Below are 25,961 nucleotides of genomic sequence, written 5' to 3'. Positions count from 1 at the left end.
CCAAATCCCCCTACATCACTTCAAACTGGCATTCCTCTGCCCTCTGTGCCAGTCTTACCCACAGCACCACGGTGGCCCAACACAGAAGCATTTTGCCCACTTGTTCAGCTGCTGTCCTGTCAAGGACCAACTCCATCTCCTACAGTACAGTTACAGACAGGTGGGGTGAGGATGTGGAGGGTGAGGATGTGGAGGGTGAGGATGTGTGGAGGGTGAGGATGTGGAGGGTGAGGAGGTGGAGGGTGTGTGGAGGAGGGTGTGGATGTGGAGGGTGAGGAGGTGGAGGGTGAGGAGGAGGAGGTTGAGGATGTGGTGGAGGAGGGTGTGGATGTGGAGGGTGAGGAGGTGGAGGGTGTGGATGTGGAGGGTGTGGATGTGGAGGGTGAGGAGGTGGAGGGTGTGGAGGTGGAGGGTGTGGTGGAGGAGGGTGAGGAGGTGGAGGGTGTGGAGGTGGAGGGTGAGAAGGTGAAGGGTGAGGAGGAGGAGGTTGAAGATGTGGTGGAGGAGGGTGTGGATGTGGAGGGTGTGGATGTGGAGGGTGAGGAGGTGGAGGGTGAGGAGGTGGAGGGTGAGGAGGTGGAGGGTGTGGATGTGGAGGGTGAGGAGGTGGAGGGTGAGGAGGAGGAGGTTGAAGATGTGGTGGAGGAGGGTGAGGAGGTGGAGGGTGTGGAGGTGGAGGGTGTGGATGTGGAGGGTGAGGAGGTGGAGGGTGAGGAGGTGGAGGGTGAGGAGGTGGAGGTGGAGGAGGGTGTGGATGTGGAGGGTGTGGATGTGAAGGGTGAGGAGGCCGGAGGGTGTGGATGTGGAGGGTGAGGAGGTGGAGGAGGGTGAGGAGGTGGAGGAGGGTGTGGATGTGGAGGGTGTGGATGTGGAGGGTGAGGAGGTGGAGGGTGAGGAGGTGGAGGGTGTGGAGGTGGAGGGTGTGGTGGAGGAGGGTGTGGTGGAGGAGGGTGTGGATGTGGAGGGTGAGGAGGTGGAGAGTGTGGAGGTGGAGGATGTGAAGGTGGAGGGTGGTGAGGTGGAGGGTGTGGAGGATGAGGAGATGGAGGGTGAGGAGGTGGAGAGTGTGGAGGTGGAGGATGTGAAGGTGGAGGGTGTGGAGGATGTGAAGATGGAGGGTGAGGAGATGGAGGGTGAGGAGATGGAGGGTGTGAAGATGGAGGGTGAGGAGATGGAGGGTGAGGAGATGGAGAGAGTGGAGGTGGAGGATGTGAAGATGGAGGGTGTGGAGGATGTGAAGATGGAGGGTGAGGAGATGGAGGGTGAGGAGATGGAGGGTGTGTAGGTGGAGGGTCAGGGCCCAGGAACAGACCCCTCTCATTAGGAATGATATCAGTTACTAGATCCAGACGTAAAGGATCAGCTGTGGAATACTTCAAATCCAGGCTGGGCGCCGGTAGGTGGATGTCACTTCAATCAAACATATCAATATCATATAGTACGCCATGATGAATGTTGCGTTTTTAAACTATGTAAACTGGGCTACAATTTACTATGAAAATTTATAACTGAACATTATTATCATGGAACATCATGTCGCTGGCCACAACCTTGCAAAATAAATCTGCAAAGACACACTTTAATATTTTAAGCAGTGTTATGTATATATAAACCTAGAAGGCAACACATATGTGATACGGTTGAGTCATTGGCTGGAACACTCTGGCCCTAAACCTAACCATAATAACCCCTAACCCGGTGTTATAATACAGGTAAGAGACGGAAACACACCTGTGTGACGCGGTTAAGTCTGCGGGAGGTACACTTGGTCTCGTACTCCGGTCGCAGCTGAAGCTGTTGCTGCTCTTCCTCGAAGTCCACCAGGTCCCACTCATACTCCAGGCGGGCCTGCCGGCGCTTCCAGAACTCCAGGAACAGAGTCACTACAGGAGGACACAGGAGAGTTAGGGAAGGTAGGAACAGAGTCACTGCAGGAGGACAATGGAGAGTTAGGGAAGGTAGGAACAGAGTCACTACAGAGGACAATGGAGAGTTGGGGAAGTAGGAACAGAGTCACTACAGGAGGACAATGGAGAGTTAGGGAAGGTAGAACAGAGTAACTACAGGAGGATAATGGAGATTAGGGAAGGTAGGAACAGAGTCACTACAGGAGGACAATGGAGAGTTGGGAAGGTAGGAACAGAGTCACTACAGAGGACAATGGAGAGTTAGGGAAGGTAGGAACAGTGTCACTGCAGGAGGACAATGGAGAGTTATTGAAGGTAGGAACAGAGTCACTACAGGAGGACAATGGAGAGTTAGGGAAGGTAGGAACAGAGTCACTACAGGAGGACAATGGAGAGTTGGGAAGGTAGGAACAGAGTCACTAACGAGGACAATGAGAGTTAGGGAAGGTAGGAACAAGTCACTACAGGAGGACAATGGAGAGTTAGGGAAGGTAGGAACAGAGTCACTACAGGAGGACACAGGAGAGTTAGGGAAGGTAGGAACAGAGTCACTACAGGAGGACACAGGAAGTTAGGGAAGGTAGAACAGAGTCACTGCAGGAGGACAATGGAGAGTTGGGAAGTAGGAAACAGAGTCACTGCAGGAGGACAATGGAGAGTTAGGGAAGGTAGGAACAGAGTACTACAGGAGGACACAGGAGTTAGGGAAGGTAGGAACAGAGTCACTACAGGAGGACAATGGAGAGTTAGGGAAGGTAGGAACAGAGTCACTACAGGAGGACACAGGAGAGTTAGGGAAGGTAGGAACAGAGTCACTGCAGGAGGACAATGGAGAGTGTGGAAGGTAGGAACAGAGTCACTACAGGAGACACAGGAGAGTGGAGGAAGGTAGGAACAGAGTCACTACAGGAGGACACGAAGTTAGAGGAAGGTAGGAACAGAGTCACTACAGGAGGACAATGGAGAGTTAGGGAAGGTAGGAACAGAGTCACTGCAGGAGGACAATGGAGAGTTAGGGAAGGTAGGAACAGAGTCACTACAGGAGGACAATGGAGAGTTAGGGAAGGTAGGAACAGAGTCACTACAGGAGGACACAGGAGAGTTAGGGAAGGTAGGAACAGAGTCACTACAGGAGGACAATGGAGAGTTAGGGAAGGTAGGAACAGAGTCACTACAGGAGGACAGGAGAGTTAGGAAGTAGGAACAGAGTCACTGCAGGAGGACAATGGAGAGTTAGGGAAGGTAGGAACAGAGTCACTACAGGAGGACAATGGAGAGTTAGGGAAGGTAGGAACAGAGTCACTACAGGAGGACAATGGAGAGTTAGGGAAGGTAGGAACAGAGTCACTACAGGAGGACACAGGAGAGTTAGGGAAGGTAGGAACAGAGTCACTACAGGAGGACAATGGAGAGTTAGGGAAGGTAGGAACAGAGTCACTACAGGAGGACACAGGAGAGTTAGGGAAGGTAGGAACAGAGTCACTGCAGGAGGACAATGGAGAGTTAGGGAAGGTAGAACGAGTCACTACAGGAGACAATGGAGAGTTAGGGAAGGTAGGAACAGAGTCACTACAGGAGGACAATGGAGAGTTAGGGAAGGTAGGAACAGAGTCACTACAGGAGGACAATGGAGAGTTAGGGAAGGTAGGAACAGAGTCACTACAGGAGGACACAAGAGAGTTAGGGAAGGTAGGAACAGAGTCACTACAGGAGGACACAGGAGAGTTAGGGAAGGTAGGAACAGAGTCACTGCAGGAGGACAATGGAGAGTTAGGGAAGGTAGGAACAGAGTCACTGCAGGAGGACAATGGAGAGTTAGGGAAGGTAGGAACAGAGTCACTACAGGAGGACACAGAGTTAGGGAAGGTAGGAACAGAGTCACTGCAGGAGGACAATGGAGAGTTAGGGAAGGTAGGAACAGAGTCACTACAGGAGGACACAGGAGAGTTAGGGAAGGTAGGAACAGAGTCACTACAGGAGGACACAGGAGAGTTAGGGAAGGTAGGAACAGAGTCACTACAGGAGGACAATGGAGAGTTAGGGAAGGTAGGAACAGAGTCACTACAGGAGGACACAGGAGAGTTAGGGAAGGTAGGAACAGAGTCACTACAGGAGGACAATGAAGAGTTAGGGAAGGTAGGAACAGAGTCACTACAGGAGGACAATGGAGAGTTAGGGAAGGTAGGAACAGAGTCACTGCAGGAGGACAATGGAGAGTTAGGGAAGGTAGGAACAGAGTCACTACAGGAGGACAATGGAGAGTTAGGGAAGGTAGGAACAGAGTCACTACAGGAGGACACAGGAGAGTTAGGGAAGGTAGGAACAGAGTCACTACAGGAGGACAATGGAGAGTTAGGGAAGGTAGGAACAGAGTCACTGCAGGAGGACAATGGAGAGTTAGGGAGATAACTCTTCATCATAAATAGGTCCATGGCATGATAGTGCCATAGGAAGAGGATCTGCTGTTATAAATTACTAAAAAAAGTATAAAGTTATACCACAACAATACTTGTGTTTTCCAGTTGTATAGAGACTGGCAGCTTCCTTTAGGTGGAGCTCAGGACTAAGCCTGCACCTTTTTACACTTAATATTCACTAGACTGTCACTTAATATTCACTAAGACTGTCACTTAATATTCACGAAGACTGTCACTTAATATTCACGAAGACTGTCACTTAATATTCACTGAGACTGTCACTTAATATTCACTAAGACTGTCACTTAATATTCACTAAGACTGTCACTTAATATTCACGAAGACTGTCACTTAATATTCACTGAGACTGTCACTTAATATTCACTAAGACTGTCACTTAATATTCACTGAGACTGTCACTTAATATTCACGAAGACTGTCACTTAATATTCACTGAGACTGTCATTTAATATTCACTGAGACTGTCATTTAATATTCACTGAGACTGTCACTTAATATTCACTAGACTGTCATTTAATAATCACTAAGACTGTCACTTAATATTCACTAAGACTGTCACTTAATATTCACTAGACTGTCACTTAATATTCACTAAGACTGTCATTTAATATTCACTAAGTCTGTCATTTAATATTCACTGAGACTGTCACTTAATATTCACTGAGACTGTCATTTAATATTCACTAAGACTGTCATTTAATATTCACTAAGACTGTCATTTAATATTCACTGAGACTGTCACTTAATATTCACTAAGACTGTCACTTAATATTCACTAAGACTGTCACTTAATATTCACTAAGACTGTCACTTAATATTCACTAAGACTGTCACTTAATATTCACTAAGACTGTCACGTAATATTCACTGAGACTGTCACTTAATATTCACTGGACGGTCACTTAATATTCACTGAGACTGTCACTTAACATTCACTGAGACTGTCACTTAATATTCACTGAGACTGTCACTTAATATTCACTAGACTGACACTTAATATTCACTGAGACTGTCACTTAATATTCATTGAGACTGTCACTTAATATTCATTGAGACTGTCACTTAATATTCATTGAGACTGTCACTTACCCCAAATCCCCATGAATATGGCAAAGAACACCGTCCCCACGTTGTCAAACATATGTGATTGCTGATAGAAGAAGAAACATAGAGCACGGTCATTGACTTGACCTGAAGTTCTGGTCACAATATGAACATATCACAACAGTGTCTGTCTGTACAGTATCATAGTCTTCATACCCAGGAGGAGTTACACGTTGAGTTGAGTTTCCAGTAGCCACATTTCTTATCACACAGCGGACACATGATGATGTTGCCTCCAATCTCCTCACTACAGATTTCTTTACTGAAACAAGATTATATTTTATTTAAAAAACATGATATTCTCATAACATACTGGAATTATTTTTCCAGGAAACATATTATAACATATATTATATTGAGGGACGGATTCCTGGACACGGAACCCCAGACATATAGTAGATTCTCCATTCAGTATGCCTTTCATTACAGCCAAAGTCTTAACTGTGTTTGGGAAACCGGCCTTTCAGTCCAGCCAAAATCTTAATTAACCTGTGTCCGATTTTTAGGCTGGGGGGGTACGGGATAGTGCCTAGGATTTTTAGGCTGGGGGTAGGGGATAGTGCCTAAGATTTTTAGGGTGGGGGGTAGGGGACAGTGCCTAGAATTTTAGGCTGTGAGTTAGGGGGTAGGGGATAGTGCCTAGGGGTTGAATTGGGATTCAGGGGCCCTCACCTCCAGATGTTGTCATCGAAGGTGAACAATCCATAGAGAAAACAGATCAGGCCGACTACCGCAGCGAAGAACAGCATCTCAGTGTAGAAACCCAGCCAGGCAAAGTAGATCCCAATCTTCTCCCCGTAATACTCCTGTTATGGGAAATACAACACAACCAATCAAACATCTTCTCCCCGTAATACTTCCTGTTATGGGAAATACAACACAACCATCAAACATCTTCTCCCCGTAATACTTCCTGTTATGGGAAATCAACACAACCAATCAAACATCTTCTCCCCGTAATACTTCCTGTATGGGAAATACACACAACCAATCAAACATCTTCTCCCCGTAATACTTCCTGTTATGGGAAATACAACACAACCAATCAAACATCTTCTCCCCGTAATACTTCCTGTTATGGGAAATACAACACAACCAATCAAACATCTTCTTCCCGTAGTACTTCCTGTTATGGGAAATACAACAAAACCAATCAAACATTTCTCCCCTAATACTTCCTGTATGGGAAATACAACACAACCAATCAAACATCTTCCCCCCGTAATACTTCCTGTTATGGGTAATACAACACAACCAATCAAACATCTTCTCCCCGTAATACTTCCTGTTATGGGAAATACAACACAACCAATCAAACATCTTCTCCCCGTAATACTTCCTGTTATGGGAAATACAACACAACCAATCAAACATCTTCTCCCCGTAATACTTCCTGTTATGGGAAATACAACATAACCAATCAAACATCTTCTTCCCGTAGTACTTCCTGTTAGTGGTAATACAACACAACCAATCAACATCTCTCCCGTAATACTTCCTGTTATGGGAAATACAACACAACCAATCAAACATCTTCTCCCCGTAATACTTCCTGTTATGGGAAATACAACACAACCAATCAAACATCTTTCTCCCCGTAATCTTCCTGTTATGGGTAATAACACACAACCAATCAAACATCTTCTCCCGTAATACTTCCTGTTATGGGAAATACAACACAACCAATCAAACATCTTCTCCCGTAATACTTCCTGTTATGGGAAATACAACACAACCATCAAACATCTTCTCCCCGTATACTTCCTGTTATGGGAAATACAACACAACCAATCAAACATCTTCTCCCCGTAATACTTCCTGTTATGGGAAATACAACATAACCAATCAAACATCTTCTTCCCGTAGTACTTCCTGTTATGGGAAATACAACAAAACCAATCAAACATCTTCTCCCCGTAATACTTCCTGTTATGGGAAATACAACACAACCAATCAAACATCTTCTCCCCGTAATACTTCCTGTTATGGGTAATACAACACAACCAATCAAACATCTTCTCCCCGTAATACTTCCTGTTATGGGAAATACAACACAACATCAAACATCTTCTCCCGTAATACTTCCTGTTATGGGAAATACAACACAACCAATCAAACATCTTCTCCCCGTAATACTTCCTGTTATGGAAATAACACACAACCATCAACATCTTCTCCCGTAATACTTCCTGTTATGGGAAATACAACACAACCAATCAAACATCTTCTCCCCGTAATACTTCCTGTTATGGGTAATACAACAAAACCAATCAAACATCTTCTCCCCGTAATACTTCCTGTTATGGGAAATACAACAAAACCAATCAAACATCTTCTCCCCGTAATACTTCCTGTTATGGGAAATACAACACACACCATCAAACATCTTCTCCCCGTAATACTTCCTGTTATGGGAAATACAACACAACCAATCAAACATCTTCTCCACGTAATACTTCCTGTTATGGGTAATACAACACAACCAATCAAACATCTTCTCCCCGTAATACTTCCTGTTATGGGTAATACAACACAACCAATCAAACATCTTCTCCCCGTAATACTTCCTGTTATGGGAAATACAACACAACCAATCAAACATCTTCTTCCCGTAGTACTTCCTGTTATGGGAAATACAACACACCAATCAAACATCTTCTCCCGTAATACTTCCTGTTATGGGAAATACAACACAACCAATCAAACATCTTCTCCCGTAATACTTCCTGTTATGGGAAATACAACACAACCAATCAAACATCTTCTCCCTAGTACTTCCTGTTATGGGAAATACAACACAACCAATCAAAACTCTTCTCCCGTAATACTTCCTGTTAGGGAAATACAACACAACCAATCAAACATCTTCTCCCCGTAAATCTTCCTGTTATGGGAAATACAACACAACCAATCAAACATCTTCTTCCGTAGTACTCCTGTTATGGGAAATACAACACAACCAATCAAACATCTTCTCCCCGTAATACTTCCTGTTATGGGAATACAACACAACCAATCAAACATCTTCTCCCCGTAATACTTCCTGTTATGGGAAATACAACACAACCAATCAAACATCTTCTCCCCGTAATACTTCCTGTTATGGGAAATACAACACAACCAATCAAACATCTTCTCCCCGTAATACTTCCTGTTATGGGTAATACAACAAAACCAATCAAACATCTCTCCCCTAATACTTCCTGTTATGGGAATACAACAAACCATCAAACATCTTCTCCCCGTAATACTTCCTGTTATGGGAAATACAACACAACCAATCAAACATCTTCTCCCCGTAATACTTCCTGTTATGGGAAATACAACACAACCAATCAAACATCTTCTCCCCGTAATACTTCCTGTTATGGGTAATACAACACAACCAATCAAACATCTTCTCCCCTTAATACTTCCTGTTATGGGTAATACAACACAACCAATCAAACATCTTCTCCCCGTAATACTTCCTGTTATGGGTAATACAACACAACCAATCAAACATCTTCTCCCCGTAATACTTCCTGTTATGGGAAATACAACACAACAATCAAACATCTTCTCCCCGTAATACTTCCTGTTATGGGAATACAACACAACCAATCAAACATCTTCTCCCGTAATACTTCCTGTTATGGGAATACAACACAACCAATCAAACATCTTCTCCACGTAATACTTCCTGTTATGGGTAATACAACACAACCAATCAAACATCTTCTCCCGTAATACTTCCTGTTATGGTAATACAACACAACCAATCAAACATCTTCTCCCCGTAATACTTCCTGTTATGGGAAATACAACACAACCAATCAAACATCTTCTCCCGTATACTTCCTGTTATGGGAATACAACACAACCAATCAAACATCTTCTCCCCGTAATACTTCCTGTTATGGAAATACAACACAACCTCAAACATCTTCTCCCCTATACTTCCTGTTATGGGTAATACAACACAACCAATCAAACATCTTCTCCCCGTAATACTTCCTGTTATGGGAAATACAACACAACCAATCAAACATCTTCTCCCGTAATACTTCCTGTTATGGAAATACAACACCCAATCAAACATCTTCTCCCCGTAATACTTCCTGTTATGGAAATACAACACAACCAATCAAACATCTTCTCCCCGTAATACTTCCTGTTATGGGTAATACAACACAACCAATCAAACATCTTCTCCCCGTAATACTTCCTGTTATGGGAAATACAACACAACCAATCAAACATCTTCTCCCCGTAATACTTCCTGTTATGGGTAATACAACACAACCAATCAAACAACAACAGTCTGTTTAGTGTCTAGAAAAATCAAAAAGAGGACACCATGGAGACTTGATTCAAACAAACGCAGATTAATGACCTGTGCACCGCGGTTCACATTTAAAGGTGATTTCCGCTTTAATCCGTGGGAGTTAACAGAGAATGTGAGATCCACAAACATTAGGGCCATTGCCTTAAAAGTACAGTATATCAAACGTGCACAGGTTGTTAATCTGAGTTGGATTGAACACCTGGCTTGGTGTTGTGTGCTCACCGTATCAAGTTGAGGGGCTGCTCTTTGAAGAAACTGAGGAACTGGGCCCAGTGTGTGTAGAGGTTGAATCTCTCACTCTCACTGTTGGAATCCCTGGATGGCTTCCAGTATCGAGACTTTATACAGAGGGATACAGACCTATTTATCGTGTCATCGTCCTACATCCTTATCCATACCATGCCTTGTCTATGGTTGCAAAATTCAGATAACTTTCCCCCCACCCCAAAAAATCCTAGTTTTTTTTCCAGAAAATCCCAGTTGAAAGACTCCCCAAATCCGGAGGTAAATAAGACAGGATTTCTGGAAAAGTTACCCGGAATTGTGCAACCTTTTGCCTGTTTTTATTTTACCTTTATTTAACTAGGCAAATCAGTTAAGAACTAATTCTTATTTACAACGACAGCCTAGGAACAGTGGGTTAACTGCCTTGTTCAGGGGCAGAACGACAGATTTTTACCTTGTCAGCTCTGGGATTCGATCTTGCAACCTTTCGGTTACAAGTCCAACGCTCTAACCACTAGGCTACCTGCCTCCCCTACGCTCTAACCACTAGGCTACCTGCCTCCCCTACGCTCTAACCACTAGGCTACCTGCCCCCCCTACGCTCTAACCACTAGGCTACCTGCCCCCCCTACGTCTAACCACTAGGCTACCTGCCTCCCCTACGCTCTAACCACTAGGCTACCTGCCTCCCCTACGCTCTAACCACTAGGCTACCTGCCTCCCCTACGCTCTAACCACTAGGCTACCTGCCCCCCTACGCTCTAACCACTAGGCTACCTGCCTCCCCTACGCTCTAACCACTAGGCTACTGCCCCCCTACGCTCTAACCACTAGGCTACCTGCCTCCCTACGCTCTAACCACTAGGCTACCTGCCGCCCCTACGCTCTAACCACTAGACTACCTGCCCCCCCTACACTCTAACCACTAACTACCTGCCCCCTACTAACCCTAGACCTACCCCCTCCCCCTACACCTAACCACTAGACTACCTCCCCCCATACACTCTAACCACTAGACTACCTGCCCCCCCTACACTCTAACCACTAGACTACCTGCCCCCCTACACTCTAACCACTAGACTACCTGCCCCCCTACACTCTAACCACTAGACTACCTGCCCCCCTACACTCTAACCACTAGACTACCTGCCCCCCCACCCTCTAACCACTAGACTACCTGCCCCCCTACACTCTAACCACTAGACTACCTGCCCCCCCTACACTCTAACCACTAGACTACCTGCCCCCCCTCACTCTAACCACTAGACTACCTGCCCCCCCTACACTCTAACCACTAGAGTACCTGCCCCCCCTACACTCTAACCACTAGACTATCTGCCACCCCTACACTCTAACCACTAGACTACCTGCCCCCCCTACACTCTAACCACTAGACTACCTGCCCCCCCCTACACTCTAACCACTAGACTACCTGCCCCCCCTACACTCTAACCACTAGGCTACCTGCCGCCCCACAATGTGGAATGTCTCATTCCAAAGGGGATGAGAATAGGGTTCATTTTGATAAAGATACCCCCTTTTTTGGGGGGAATTACTATATGAACGACACATTGTGCACACAATTCAATTCCTTCCCCCTTTCCACCACTAGATGAATGACTTCACGGATACTCAATGGCTGTACGTATGAAACAGCCCCACAACAGCCCAGAGGGCAAAGCTGGTTAAAATGATATAACAACCAGTTTCCCCTACTAGGAGAGAAGGGCACTTTCAGAGTTTTTTTGGGGGGTCAATTCCATTTCAAATCCAGTCATTTCAGAAAGGAAACCAAATTCCAATTCCAAATTTTTCTAATTGAAAAAGCGTAGAATAAAAATTGTAATTGTAATTTCAGTGTACGTCCTAAATGTAGCTTCTTACATCATGTAGAGGGAAGGCAGACCCGTAGGTGGCGTTGTTGAGCAGGCGCTTGATGCCCTTCTTGTCCTCTCTGTCCGTCTTGTGGTAGGGACAACGGGCTAGGATGTAGTACACCTGGGAGGAGAGGAGAGAGCAATACATACATAGAGATTCACAATTCTACAAATAGAGGACTGTCTATTCTACAAGTCACTATACTGCCATGACTACATTCCAAATTAATTTATAAAGCCATTTTTACATCAACAGTTGTCACAAAGTGCTTCATATCCAGGAAGAAACCGTGAAGAGAGAACTCAGAAGAGAAGCCAATTCTTCTTTCTTTGATTCTCTTATACAAAAGCCACTAGGCTACCTGCCGCCTCTACACTCTAACCACTAGGCTACCTGCCGCCCCTACACTCTAACCACTAGGCTACCTGCCATCTCTACGCTCTAACCACTAGGCTACCTGCCGCCTCTACGCTCTAACCAATAGGCTGGCCTACTTACTATCCTATTGCGGACGGAAGGAGGGAAGAATGTCTCCTTGTCATCGATGAGGAAGAAGTCAATCTTTCCCTTGTTGAAAGGTGAGGTGAAATAGTCCGGTTCAGGATTCATAATGTGATCCGGTAGACGGAAAGGAGTGAACAGCCAATCCATGGGAATGTCCTGGATGAAGAACATATTAAGAAAAAAAAGAATACTTTACTTTCCAAAGCTAGTCTGTTTGTGCCCCGTCATGCCAACTCATTGTCACCACAAACATGTTTCGGGTTGACAATGACAACAATGTAGTTGGGCATGAACACAAAAAGATCTGGGATCAGGCTACTGTTTTTTCCTACAGTCCAAAGACTGGTCAGATATTTTCTTTCAGTTCTGGTATTGGAACCGGGAAAACAATCCGTTTGCTTGGCCCGCCTCGCTAACCGCTAGGCTACCTGGCTGCCTACCGTACCTGGTGAACGGGGATGTCGTTTTCCTTGAAGGGAACCTTGATCTTCAGGACATCGGCGTAGGTGGCCAGAACCTCCCATGGAGCGTGGATCTTCACAAAGTACGTCTTCCTGTCATCTGACTCCTGATTGGAGGAGAGAGATGGAGAGATGGAGATAGATAGATGTGGAGATGGATGGACAGACGGACAGACAGACAGAAAGGCAGACGGACAAACAAACAGACACAATAGCCAAGTGTAGCTACTTAAGTTCGCCTCCATCACCACAAACAAACCATTTTCCTGTACTGTGCTGTAAAGTTAATAAATCTGAGTATTTCTATTGATCTATCTCCCCCCGGTGGTGAGAAAGAGTAATGGCATCCCCCTGTACAAAAACACTGCCAGGACAGTCTGTCCCTGTATACTAAATATCTCTTGTTTCCTTTATTCATTCACTAGCCTGGTCTCAGATCTGTTTATACTGTGTAGCTAACTCCTCTGGTCCGATGGTGTTATTCACTAGCCTGGTCTCAGATCTTTTTATACTGTGTAACTAACTCCTCTGGTCCGATGGTGTTATTCACTAGCCTGGTCCCAGATCTGTTTATACTGTGTAACTAACTCCTCTGGTCCGATGGTGTTATTCACTAGCCTGGTCCCAGATCTGTTTAGGCTATTTATTCACCAGAACTTGGTTAGATGTAATCAGATAAACCTTCAGGGCAGGAATCTTACCGATTTATCCTCTGTCTCCAGCTCCAGCCCTGCTTTCTGTAGGTTAGCCTCATATTCCCTCCGCCTCTCCTGTTGACACAACATAGAAGGAAGAAAAGAAAAGAAGAGAGAAGAGAGAAGAGAGAGGAGAGAGAAGAATAGAGGAGAGGGGAGAGGAAAGAGGAGAGGAGAGGAAAGAGGAGAGGAGAGGAGAGGAGAGGAGAGGAGAGGAGAGGAGAGGAGAGGAGAGGAGAGAGGAGAGAGGAGAGAGGAGAGAGGATAGGAGTGCGGAATTGGCACAGGACATTCAATTTGCCCATCTCATCACTTTATTTTGTAATAAATATTTTGTAAAAGGTTTGTATTTATTTGTCATTTTGGAGAGAATGTTTTATGCCTGTTTGAATAGAAAGTGTACTCTGTTGCTTTAGGGTTATAAGCTCATCAGGCATCAATGAGGTTGTAATCAGAGAGTCTATGTTGGAGAACCTTAGTTGCCCAGTGGATTGTAGTTAGTTGGTCTTATTAGATGTGTCCTGCTCAAAATGACGTTCATATCGGTCTCAATTACCGGTTGGAATTCAGTTAATTCAAAAACCTTGTTTCTTACGTAGCATTATGATTAAACCTTTAGTTGTGTTTGTGGCCTGATGAAAAAGCAGGCAGTTTGTAAAAACGTTTCTCTGTTCTATACGTGTCATTTGGGAGCCGGTGTGTTTCTTAAAGTATTGCTGTGTCCATATGGTTTCTCGCTGGAATATCAAGACAGCTGGAACGTTTTATACGTTTATTAAGGCCTTTCCCCTCCCAGAGGACCAACCCATTGGTTGATCCCCTCCCAGAGGACCCACCCATTGGTTGCTCCCCTCCCAGAAGACACACCCATTGGTTGATCCCCTCCCAGAGGACCCACCCATTGGTTGATCCCCTCCCAGAAGACCCACCCATTGGTTGATCCCCTCCCAGAGGACCCACCCATTGGTTGCTCCCCTCCCAGAGGACCCACCCATTGGTTGATCCCCTCCCAGAAGACCCACCCATTGGTTGATCCCCTCCCAGAAGACCCACCCATTGGTTGATCCCCTCCCAGAGGACCCACCCATTGGTTGCTCCCCTCCCAGAAGACCCACCCATTGGTTGATCCCCTCCCAGAGGACCCACCCATTGGTTGATCCCCTCCCAGAAGACACACCCATTGGTTGCTCCCCTCCCAGAAGACACACCCATTGGTTGATCCCCTCCCAGAGGACCCACCCATTGGTTGATCCCCTCCCAGAAGACCCACCCATTGGTTGATCCCCTCCCAGAGGACCCACCCATTGGTTGATCCCCTCCCAGAAGACCCACCCATTGGTTGATCCCCTCCCAGAGGACCCACCCATTGGTTGCTCCCCTCCCAGAGGACCCACCCATTGGTTGATCCCCTCCCAGAAGACCCACCCATTGGTTGATCCCCTCCCAGAAGACCCACCCATTGGTTGATCCCCTCCCAGAGGACCCACCCATTGGTTGCTCCCCTCCCAGAAGACCCACCCATTGGTTGCTCCCCTCCCAGAAGACCCTCTCTATAAACCGTCTGATCATCATGCTTACTAGTGCCAGCTACACGTTTTAGAAATAATTGCAAATGTATTAAAAATAAAAAACAAATACCTTATTTGCATAATTATTCAGACCCTTCGCTATGAGACTCGAAATTGAGCTCAGGTGCATCCTGTTTCCATTGATCAACCTTGAGATGTTTCTACAACTTGATTGGAGTCCACCTGTGGTAAATTCAATTGATTGGACATGATTTGGAAAGGCACAAACCTGTCTATATAAGGTCCCACAGTTGACAGTGCATGTCAGAGCAGAAACCAAGCCATGAGGTCGAAGGAATTGTCTGTAGAGCTCCGAGACAGGATTATGTCGAGGTACAGATCTGGGGAAGGGTACCAAAATATTTCTGCAGCATTGAAGGTCCTCAAGAACACAGTGGCCTCCATCATTCTTAAATGAAGAAGTTTGGAACCACCAAGACTCTACCTAGAGCTGGCTGCCCGGCCAAACTGAGCAATCAGAGGAGAAGGGCCTTGGTCAGGAAGGTGACCAAGAACTCAATGATCACTCTGACAGAGCTCCAGTTCCTCTGTGGAGATGGGAGAACCTTCCAGAAGGACAACCATCTTAGCAGCACTCCACCAATCAGGTCTTTATGGTGGAGTGGCCAGACGGAAACCTCTCCTCAGTAAAAGGCACATGACAGCCTGCTTTATTTGCAAAAAGGCACCCAAAGGACTCTCAGACCATGAGAAACAAGATTGAACCCTTTGGCCTGAATGCCATGCGTCACATCTGGAGGAAACCTGGCATCATCCCTACGGTGAAGGGATGGTTGTGGCAGCATCATGCTCTGGGGATGTTTTCAGCGGCAGGGACTGGGAGACTAGTCAGGTACGAGGGAAAGATGAACGGAGCAAAGTACAGAGATTGAAAACCTGCTCCAGAGCGCTCAGGATCTCAGACTGGGGCAAAGGTTCACCTTCCAACAGGACAACAACCCTAAGCACACAGCCAAGACAACACAGGAGTGGCTTCGGGACAAGTCTCTAAATGTCCTTAAGTGGCCCAGCCAGAGCCTGGACTTGAACACGATCAAACATCTCTGGAGAGACCTGAAAATAGCTGTGCAGCAACGCTCCCCATCCAACCTGACAGAGCTTGAGAGGATCTGTAGAGAATAATGGGAGAAACTCCCCAAATACTGGTGTGCCAAGCTTGTAGCGTCATACCCAAGAAGACTTGAGGCTGTAATCGCTGGTAAAGGTGCTTCAACAAAGTACTGAGTAAAGAGTCTGAATACTTATGTAAATGTGATATTTCTGCTGTTGTTTTTTTATACATTTACTAACATGTCAAAAAAACATTTTTGCTTTTTCATTTTGGGGCATTGTGATGTCATTATGGGGCATTGTGATGTCATTATGGGGCATTGTGTGTAGATTGATGGGGGGGAAAAATGTAATTTAATCAATTTTAGAATAAGGCTGTAACGTAACAAAATGTGGAAAAAGTCAAGGGGTCTGAATACTTTCTGAATGCACTGTAAATCACTATACATCACTTTATCATATGAACTTTGTGTACAAGGAAGCTTCACCTCAAAATGGCTACTTCTCCCACACAGCATGCAAATAGGACTCAAATATACTTAAATAACAAAGTTACCAAGGAAACTAAGGGTCAATTCAAGGCTAACTCAAAGCAGGAGGCAGATGATGAGGACATTCCATTCCATGGGGCTCAGTCACTGGCTAGGAATGAGGAATTATAGGTATTGTAGCTTGGCTCAAACGTTTTGTCTTGTTTCAAGGTATTTGTGTCATGTAGCTTATTTCTGAAATATGAACACTATCAACAGTCAGTGCTTGCTATTATGAATAGCTTGGCAAGAGACGTACCTAGCTGGTGCTGACAAGTGAGGTGAGTCAAGTAAGGTGAGTCAAGTAAAGTGAGTCAAGTAAAGTGTGTCCAGTAAGGTGAGTCAAGTGAGGTGAGTCAAGTCAAGTGAAGTGAGCCAAGTGAGGTGAGTCAAGTCAAGTGAAGTGAGCCAAGTAAGGTGAGTCAAGTAAAGTGAAGTGAGTGAAGTGAGTCAAGTAAAAGTGTGTCAAGTAAAGTGAGTCAGGTAAAGTGAGTCAAGTAAAGCGTGTCAAGTGAAGTGAGTCAAGTGAAGTGAGTCAAGTAAAGCGTGTCCAGTAAAGTGAGTCAAGTGAAGTGAGTCAAGTGAAGTGAGTCAAGTGAAGCGTGTCCAGTAAAGCGTGTCAAGTGAAGTGAGTCCAGTAAAGTGAGTCAAGTGAAGTGAGTCAAGTAAAGCGTGTCCAGTAAAGCGTGTCAAGTGAAGTGAGTCCAGTAAAGCGTGTCAAGTGAAGTGAGTTAAGTGAAGTGAGTCCAGTAAAGTGAGTCCAGTAAAGTGAGTCAAGTGAAGTGAGTCAAGTAAAGGGAGCTATGTATTACAGCTATGTATTACAGCATCCTGAATTATTTTCATACATCTTATTTACCCTGTATTACTGTAGTACTACCAACTACAGAGTCATGTAGCCGGATTAAACCAGAACGAACTCACAACGGAGTGAAGCATTCAGTCAGGTTTGCCCAGGCTGTGTCCTGTGCTCAGACACCAGTATTAATGCCAGGCTGTGTCCTGTGCTCAGACACCAGTATTAATGCCAGGCTGTGTCCTGTGCTCAGACACCAGTATTAATGCCAGGCTGTGTCCTGTGCTCAGACACCAGTATTAATGCCAGGCTGTGTCCTGTGCTCAGACACCAGTATTAATGCCAGGCTGTGTCCTGTGCTCAGACACCAGTATTAATGCCAGGCTGTGTCCTGTGCTCAGACACCAGTATTAATGCCAGGCTGTGTCCTGTGCTCAGACACCAGTATTAATGCCAGGCTGTGTCCTGTGCTCAGACACCAGTATTAATGCCAGGCTGTGTCCTGTGCTCAGACACCAGTATTAATGCCAGGCGGTGTCCTGCGCTCAGACACCAGTATTAATGCCAGGCTGTGTCCTGTGCTCAGACACCAGTATTAATGCCAGGCTGTGTCCTGTGCTCAGAAACCAGTATTAATGCCAGGCGGTGTCCTGTGCTCAGAAACCAGTATTAATGCCAGGCGGTGTCCTGTGCTCAGAAACCAGTATTAATGCCAGGCTGTGTCCTGTGCTCAGACACCAGTATTAATGCCAGGCTGTGTCCTGTGCTCAGACACCAGTATTAATGCCAGGCTGTGTCCTGTGCTCAGACACCAGTATTAATGCCAGGCTGTGTCCTGTGCTCAGACACCAGTATTAATGCCAGGCTGTGTCCTGTGCTCAGACACCAGTATTAAGTATCACTGAGAATTACAATGAAACCCCTGTGATAACGATGCACTTGACAACTATTTGAAGTTTTTGAAGGTGAATCTCACCTGTTTCTTCTCTCCGTCTCGGTCATCCACATAGGACAGGACGAAGTCAACCCTCTTCTTTCCATCCCGGAAGAACACAGAGTCCTTACTCTGCTGATGCTTGTCGACCTGGGAGGAGACAGACAACACACACACACACACACACACACACACAGTCAACACACCGTCAACACACAAACCACAATCAGCTGACATTCCCAGATATAGGGCCCGTTTCCCAGACATAGATTAAGACTAGATCTGGAATAAAAAGCTATTTCAATGGAGACTCTGTCTGGGAAAATGGTCCATGAAGTACACCAGCACACAGGAAAGCCTTGGGTGCCTTGAAATGCAAACAGCTTTCAGTTCACTCCCACTTCAAGGTTTGAGTATCTACACAGGCGTTTCAAGGTAGAACCATAGCTGAACACATTATTGAAAAAAGCCAGACCTCTGAAGCGAGCTATCCACAGCAACCGCACTGCAAATCAATCTATATACTGTCAGTGTAACAAGATACATCGAACCAAGATGAAGAATTACACACAGCATCACAGTATTACCTCCCCTGCAAAGCCGGATGATGAGGACATGCAATGAGCAGGAGCAACGCAATTCAACCATGGCTGAAATGTTCTATGTTCCATTAAGCATATGTAACGGTGTGAAATGGCTAGCCAGTTAGCGGTGGTGCGCGCTAATAGCCTTTCAATCGGTGACGTCACTCGCTCCGAGACCTTGAAGTAGTGGTTCCCCTTGCTCTGCAAGGGCCGCGGCTTTTGTGGAGCGATGGGCAACGATGCTTCGTGGGTGACTGTTGTTGATGTGTGCAGAGGGTCCCTGGTTTGCGCCCGGGTCGGGGCGAGGGGACGGACTAAAGTTAAACTGTTACACATAGTTACATCGAGTTTATCAGGAGGTCTGAATCTTGTTTTATCCACATTAGAACTGACCATGGTTTGGTCATTATCTTAATACACTGAGTCATGGTTTGGTCATTATCTTAATACACTGAGTCATGGTTTGGTCATTATCTTAATACACTGAGTCATGGTCTGGTCATTATCTTAATACACTGAGTCATGGTCTGGTCATTATCTTAAAACATTGATTATTGGTTTGGTCATTATCGTAATACACTGAGGCATGGTCTGGTCATTATCTTAATACACTGAGTCATGATCTGGTCATTATCTTAATACACGGAGTCATGGTCTGGTCATTATCTTAATACACTGAGTCATGGTTTGGTCATTATCTTAATACACTGAGTCATGGTCTGGTCATTATCTTAATACACTGAGTCATGGTCTGGTCATTATCCTAATACACTGAGTCATGGTCTGGTCATTATCTTAATACACTGATTATTGGTTTGGTCATTATCTTAATACACTGAGTCATGATCTGGTCATTATCTTAATACACTGAGTCATGGCCTGGTCATTATCTTAATACACGGAGTCATGGCCTGGGTCTTCAGTAATCTCGGTTAACCCAGAAATAAAACCTTACAGAATTTGTTTACGTAGTATGTCCACGAGAGGTTAGGTCTTGAAAGGTTGCATCTTAGTCTGGGTCTCAAAGACTTCTGTCTTGATTATAGGTTGGGTCTGGGTCTCAAGGACTTCGGTCTTGACTCTATCTCTGGTTAGTTTAGCAGATTACAGTAGCCTCTGTCCAAGACGGCACACAGAGCATTCCCACTGGGCACACCATGTAATTTCAACGTGGATAATATTTGGTTGAGATTACACCCACTCATAAAGAGAACCAAAAGTTAGTTGCATTTACAATGTTTTATCACTATGCTTTCAACCATCTTAAAAACAACAACATTCCAATGGAAAAAGAACATCTGATTGTTGGTTTAGTTCACCCAAATGTCTATCACTGCTAGGGGTGTGCCGAGTAGTCGGACAAAATGAGTATCGCAACGGATATGGGTACATTTTCTGGATACGCTTAAAATCCGAGTATATTTTCTAATTATCTGTGATCGTAAAAAAAAAGAAAAAAAAAGTTATTTTCGGGTGCCAGCAAGCATCTATCTCATGTCAGTTAGTCCCAGAGTTTCTAAAGCATACGGTACTTTGAGTCGGTCATGCGCGAGTCGGTCATGCTCTAGATAACGCAACTGGCTAGTTTGTAAAGAGGGCGGGCTGTACTTTGATCCTGACGCTCTAATTGGATAGAGTGAAGCTGTATTTCTCTGAACCACTCTCTTCATAATGTCAACCGATCACTTTTCCTCGCATGTTTTCAGTCTGATCATTTAGATTGCTGCTGCCTGCTAGTATGATAAATCACATGGTGAGGATGTTTGTTATCAAGCGATCAATGTGTATAATATCTTAACAAGTGGGGCAAGGGTAGGGAACAAATATGAAACCTATAGGCATTCTGACTGAGTGACAGCGAACTTCGCTGCCCGCTGCAAATTGAGGACTCAAAGACACAACCCTCCGCGCACTGCTTCTAATCTGCAGCTTTTTTTGCAGTGAGAACGTCAATTTCTGGATACAATTATGAATATGAGTATGGCCACGTCGGCACACCCCTAATCATTGCGCTTTCAACCATTTAAAAGCACAGCAAAGTTCGGGAATACAATGAAAAATCGTGTTTATTTATATAAAAAAATTGCCCACTGGTTGAAGGCATTTATAGTAACAGTAACCGCAAAACGTCACCATGGATGTTACTCATTTTATAGTCCCAAGCTCTCGTTATGTGTTGGTCTGGGCCTCAAGGACTTCTGTCTTGATTAGAGGCCATGGGTAACTGGAGAGAGATCTACATTAAATGTCAACAAGACAAGACTGACTGCTGAACAGTAAAAGAAGCTAGCATATCACTCAGAATGAAGCAAGGTACTGGGCATGGTAGGCCAATATCCACAGTCTAGCTAGCATATCACTCAGAATGAAGCAAGGTACTGGGCATGGTAGGCCAATATCCACAGTCTAGCTAGCATATCACTCAGAATGAAGCAAGGTACTGGGCATGGTAGGCCAATATCCAGTCTAGCTAGCATATCACTCAGGACGAAGCAAGGTACTGGGCATGGTAGGCCAATATCCACAGTCTAGCTAGCATATCACTCAGAATGAAGCAAGGTACTGGGCATGGTAGGCCAATATCCACAGTCTAGCTAGCATATCACTCAGAATGAAGCAAGGTACTGGGCATGGTAGGCCAATATCCACAGTCTAGCTAGCATATCACTCAGAATGAAGCAAGGTACTGGGCATGGTAGGCCAATATCCACAGTCTAGCTAGCATATCACTCAGGACGAAGCAAGGTACTGGGCATGGTAGGCCAATATCCACAGTCTAGCTAGCATATCACTCAGAATGAAGCAAGGTACTGGGCATGGTAGGCCAATATCCAGTCTAGCTAGCATATCACTCAGAATGAAGCAAGGTACTGGGCATGGTAGGCCAATATCCACAGTCTAGCTAGCATATCACTCAGAATGAAGCAAGGTACTGGGCATGGTAGACCTATGCTAATATTTATATTGGAACATACAGTAACTTTTTGTAAATCTAGCCTGGTCCCAGAACTGTTTGTGCTGTCTTGCCAGATAGACAGCACAAATAGATCAGAGATCAGACTGGCCTTGTCAAGCAGACCACCATAGTCTCTGTGCCCAAGAACATCAAGGTAACCTAAATGACTATCGCCCAGTAGCACTCACATCTGTAGCCATGAAGTGCTTTGAAAGGCTGGTTATGGCTCACATCCACACCATCATCCCAGACACCCTAGACCTACTCCAATTCGCATACCGCCCCAACAGATCCACAGATGATCCAATTTCCATTGCACTCCACTCTGCTCTTTCCCACTTGGACAAAAGGAACACCTAAGTGAGAATGTTGTTCATTGACTACAGCTCAGACTTCAACATCATAGTTTCCATCCAAGCTCATCTCTAAGCTAAGGACCCTGGGACTGAACAACTCCTTCTGCGACTGGATCCTGGACTTCCTGACAGGACGCCCCAGGTGGTAAGGGTAGGTAACAACACATCCGCCGTGCTGATCCTCAACACTGGGGCCTCCTCAAGGGTGTGTGCTCAGTCCCCTCCTGTACTCCCTGTTCACCCATGACTGTTTGGCCGCTCATGACTCCAACACCCTCTTAAGTTTGCCAACAACACGACGGTGGTAGGCCTGATCACCGACGACGATGAGACAGCCTATAGAGAGGAGATCAGAGACCTGGCAGTGCTGTGCCAGGACAACAACCTTTCCCTCACCGTCAGCAAGACAAAGGAGCTGATCGTGGACTACAGGAAACAGAGCACGCCCTCATTCACATTGACGGGGCTGTAGTGGAGTGGGTTGAGAGCTTCAAGTTCCTCGGTGTCCACATCGCTAAGGACCTATCATGGTCCAAATACACCAACACAGTCGTGAAGGGAGCACGACAATGCCTCTTACCCCTCAGGAGGTTGAAAAGATTTGTCATGTGTCCTCAGATCTTCCTTAAATTCCTTCAGCTGCACCATTGAGAGCATCTTGACTGGCTGCATCACCGCTTGGTACGTCAACTGCTCGGCAACCAACCACAAGGTGCTACAGAGGGTAGTGCGTACCGCCCAGTACATCACTGGGGCCGAGTTCCCTGCGACCCAGGACCTCTATACCAGGCGGTGTCAGAGGAAGGCCCTAGAAATTGTCAAAGACGTCAGCCAGCCTAGTCATAGACTGTTCTCTCTGCTAACGCACGGGCAAGCGGTAGCAACGTACCAAGTCTGGAACCAACAGGACCCTGAACAGCTTTTACCCCCAAGCCATAAGACTGATAAATAGTTAGTTAAATAGTTAGTTAAATAGTTAACCAATATCTCCCCGGATGATCTACATTGACCCTTTTTGTACTAACTATTTTGACTCATCACATATGCTGCTGTTATTGTTTGTTGTCTGTCTTGTTGCCTAGTTACTACTAGTGAGCTCCAAAAGTATTGGGAAGTTGACACGTTGTTGTTGTTGTTGTTGCTGTTGTTGTTGTTGTTGTTGGTGCTGTTGTTGTTGTTGTTGTTGCTGTTGTTGTTGTTGCTGTTGTTGTTGTTGTTGTTGTTGTTGTTGTTGCTGTTGTTGTTGTTGTTGGTGCTGTTGTTGTTGTTGTTGTTGCTGTTGTTGTTGTTGTTGTTGTTGTTGTTGCTCTGTACTCCAGCACTTTGGACTTGACATGATACATTCACTAGGAGGTTAAAGTGCAGACTGTCAGCTTTTAATTTGAGGGTTTACCAAATAGTTACACGGACTATCTGCATTGATCCTTTTTGCACTAACCTTTTTTTTGACTCATTTTTTATTTATTTATTGTTATTTTACCTTTATTTAACCAGGTAGGCCAGTTGAGAACAAGTTCTCATTTACAACCCCCGCGCGATCTGGCCAAGATAAAGCAAAGCAGTGCGGCAAAAACAACAACACAGAGTTACACATTAACAAACGTTCAGTCAATAACACAAAAGAAAAGAAAATTTGAAAGATCTATGTACAATGTGAGCAAATGTAGAAGAGTAGTAAGGTAGGCAATAAATTGGCCATAGAGGTGAAAATAATTACAATTTAGCGTTAATACTGGAGTGATAGATGTGCAGATGATGATGTGCAAGTAGAGATACTGGGGTGCAAAAGAGCAAGAGGGTAAGTAATAATATGGGGATGAGGTAGTCGGGTGTGCTATTTACAGATGGGCTGTGTACAGGTACAGTGATCAGTAAGCTGCTCTGACTCATCACATACGCTGCTGCTACTGTTAACCATCTGTCACTTTATTCCTAGTTATATGTACATATCTACCTCCATGACCTCTGACCCCTGCCTATTCCCCCTAGTATTTCTCTATGTTCTCTCTCTCTCTGCATTGTTGGGAAGGACCCGTGACTAAGCGTTTCACGGTTAGTCCACACCCATTGTTTACCAAGCATGTTGATGAATAACATTTGATTTGATCTCTACAGATGTATTTTCTTATTTAGAAACCGGAGCAGTTTTTTTTGGGAACACTGTCATGGGTCAACTGCACAACCACAATGTCCGGCCCAGTAAAGCCTGCAGCTCTTCCAATTCATTTTATATGCATGATCGGGACTCTTACTTTGGGTACCCTCCCGCCCATCCTCCCAACCCCCATATCCCAGCTATGTTTACCATTTACCAAATTCTGCAGCTCCTTGTAAAGCACCAGAGTCTATGTACCTTCCACTTGTCTGACACACACACACACACACACACACACACACACACACACACACACACACACACACACACACACACACACACACACACACACACACACACACACACACACACACACACACACACACACACACAGGAAGCCATGTTGAGAAAGAGACCTGTTTTCTTTCATTGCTGCTACAGCTGTTCATATACCTATAAATAACTAACTGCACCCCGCACATTCTGGAACCGGCCATGCTGACATTGTTACAGTAGCTGTCTGGACCATAGCTGCTCTTAGAATTAGCACAACATAAAACACTGGGCGAAGTAGTCCCCCCAACACACTAGGTCCAGTCTCACTCTCTGTACCCTCTACCTCTACTAGACAGGACTCTAGCTGCAGTAGAATGATCACAACATAAAAACTAGACAGGACTCTAGCTGCAGTATAATGATCACAACATAAAAACTAGACAGGACTCTAGCTGCAGTAGAATGATCACAACATAAAAACTAGACAGGATTAGTTGCAGTAGAATGACTACAACAAAACGAGACAGGATTAGCTGCAGTAGAATTATTACAAAATAAAAAGTAGACAGGACTCTAGCTGCAGTAGAATGATCACAACATAAAAAGTAGACAGGATTAGTTGCAGTAGAATGACTACAACAAAACTAGACAGGACTCTAGCTGCAGTAGAATGATCACAACATAACTAGACAGGACTCTAGCTGCAGTAGAATGATCACAACATACAAACTAGACAGGACTCTAGCTGCAGTAGAATGATTACAACATAACTAGACAGGATTAGCTGCAGTAGAATGATCACAACAAGCACTATAGGCATAGCAGACCTCTCACAAACACATTGTTCTGCCTGTCCTGTTTGACCAGTCGCTACGAAGGGGGAGGGCGTGAGAATAGAAGAGCACTTTACCTCCTCTTCCATGGCCCTCTCTCCGGATAGTATGTCTGCCAAGCATCAGCTGTGACTCCCGCTATGTCTGCAATGAGCTGAAAGGCAGCAGGGCCTTTTACACAGCCAGAGTGGTCGCTTCTTCCCTGGGTGCACGGACGGACGAGCCCCTAACTCACTTATTTCCTCTCTCTACTCCCTCTCTCCTTTACTCCCTCGTTCACAGGGGGAGAGGGGCTTCGTCCAGTCCAGTTGCAGCCCAGGACAAGCCCACACTTGATCAGACATCCAGAGGAAAGAGGGAGGAGAGAGAGCAGAGGAGAGAGAGAGCCAGCGAGAGGAGAGAGAGAGAGAGAAAGCAGAGCAG

General features: G+C 45.3%; 1 pseudogene; it reads right to left on the bottom strand.

Annotated features, from left to right (window-relative positions):
- Positions 1 to 25,961, bottom strand: part of LOC120066514 — a 70,040-nt pseudogene that overhangs the window by 12,741 nt on the left and 31,338 nt on the right.

Source organism: Salvelinus namaycush, chromosome 21 (assembly GCF_016432855.1).
Source record: "Salvelinus namaycush isolate Seneca chromosome 21, SaNama_1.0, whole genome shotgun sequence".
Taxonomy (NCBI): Eukaryota; Metazoa; Chordata; class Actinopteri; order Salmoniformes; family Salmonidae; genus Salvelinus; species Salvelinus namaycush.
Note: the sequence above shows the minus strand (reverse complement) of the source record. Positions and strands in the feature narration are given on the sequence as shown.